Here is a 2,307-nt window from a genome sequence, read left to right as displayed (position 1 = left end):
TCCGCCGGACGCTCTACCACTAGACGGAGGCGGTCTAAATGCTGAAAGAAAATAGCACTTTAATCAATATTTAACGTATGCAAGAGCCCAAATTACCCCAGGTACAACAGCCTACCTGCCATACAGCTGGGGGTGAGGCCATCCAAAATGACAGCTTGCTTCCATCCTACACAACATTTACGTGGTACGAAGATGCGAAGATTTCTTCATTGTTATTGATCGACGTCCCCTCAGCTTTTGTAATTCCCTTTTTGATAATTTGGGATATTTGAACAGAGGGTGAGAAATCTTAATAAAAAACAAATTCTGATGAAATTGCTATGGTTAAGGTGATATATATTGAGTGAGTGGGTGAGTTGGGTTCAACGCCGCTTTTAACAGTTTTCCAGTTTTATCACGGCGTGTCAGCTTAATGTGGGAGGAAAGCCCGAAGGGATGCAGGTCTTAGACGTTTACCACTTCGGTGAAACCCACGAGCACGGATATGGTGCTGACAAACCTAGAAACATAATCGGGTCGAACTGGGATTCGAACCCACAATGATAGGTTTGCGGCGTGTCTGTCTGCATCTAATAAATCAATGGCGGTACGGCAATTGTAAAACATTTTTTTTATTTTGACACCCGCGTACCAGATAAGCATTTCATGGCATCCAGCGTACTGCACTGGGGTATCCCGAATACCACTAAACAGGGCTGGCATCCAGAATACCTCTGGACAGGGTTCGGCATCCGTCATACCACTTAACAGAGCTCGGCATACAGAATACCACAGAACAGGGATTGGCATCTGAAATACCACTTAAGAAGGCTCGGCGTCCGGAATACCACTCACCAAGGCTTGACATCCGATATGCCACTTAACAAGGCTCGGCATCCGGAATGCCACTTAACAAGGCTTGACATCCGATATGCCACTTAAGAAGGCTCGGCGTCCGGAATGCCACTCAACAAGGCTTGACATCCGATATGCCACTTAACAAGGCTCGGCATCCGGAATGCCACTCAACAAGGCTTGACATCCGATATGCCACTTAAGAAGGCTCGGCGTCCGGAATACCACTCAGCAAGGCTTGGCATCCGATATACCACTTAACAAGGCTCGGCATCGGAATACCACTTAACAGGGCCCGGCACCCGGAATACCACTCAACAGGGCTTTGCATCTAGAATACCACTTAACAGGGTTCGGCATCCGTCATACCACTTAACAGGGCTCGGCACCCAGAATACCACAGAACAGGACTTGGCATCTGAAATACCACTTAAGAAGGCTCGGCGTCCGGAATACCACTCAACAAGGCTTGGCATCCGATATGCCACTTAACAAGGCTCGGCATCCGGAATACCACTTAATGAGGCTCGGCATCTGGAATACCACTTAACAGGGCCTGGCATCCGGAATACCACTTAACAGGGCCCGGCACCCGGAATACAACTTAACAGGGCTCGGCATCCGGAATACCACTTAACAGGGCCAGGCATCCGGAATACCACTTAACAGGGCTTGGCATCCGGAATACCACTTAACAGGGCTCGGCATCTGGAATACCACTTAACAGGGCTCGGAATCCAGAATACCACTTAACAGGGTTTGGAATCCAGAATACCACTTAACAGGGCCTGGCATCTGGAATACCACTCAACAGGGCTCGGAATCCAGAATACCACTTAACAGGGCTCGGAATCCAGAATACCACTTAACAAGGCTCGGCACTCGGAATACCACTTAACAAGGCTCGGCACTCTGAATACCACTTAACAGGGCTCGGCATCCGGAATACCACTTAACAGGGCTCGGCATCCGGAATACCACTTAACAAGGCTCGGCACTCGGAATACCACTTAACAAGGCTCGGCACTCGGAATACCACTTAACAAGGCTCGGCACTCGGAATACCACTTAACAAGGCTCGGCACTCGGAATACCACTTAACAAGGCTCGGCATCCGGAATACCACTTAACAGGGCTCGGCATCTGGAATACCACTTAACAGGGCCTGGCATCCGGAATACCATTAACAAGGGTCGGCACTCGGAATACCACTTAACAGGGCTCGGCATCCGGAATACCACTCAACAGGGCTCGGCATCCGGAATACCACTCAACAGGGCTCGGCGCCCGGAATGCCACTTAAAAGGGCCCCTCTCGCTTACGCTAACGCTGTACTCTGAAGCGAGATTCAATTTAATCTAGGCACAATCATTATGTAAAACTAAACGAGACTGTCTCACTGAAGACACAGCCGAACATTGCTATGCTGCAAAAATAATCCGTAATAGTTCGTGCGGTACGTTTGTTAGTGAT

This window comes from Haliotis rufescens, unplaced genomic scaffold (genome assembly GCF_023055435.1).
Source record: "Haliotis rufescens isolate VD_foot unplaced genomic scaffold, xgHalRufe1.0.p SCAF_2, whole genome shotgun sequence".
NCBI classification, from domain to species: Eukaryota; Metazoa; Mollusca; class Gastropoda; order Lepetellida; family Haliotidae; genus Haliotis; species Haliotis rufescens.
This window is presented reverse-complemented; position numbering follows the sequence as displayed.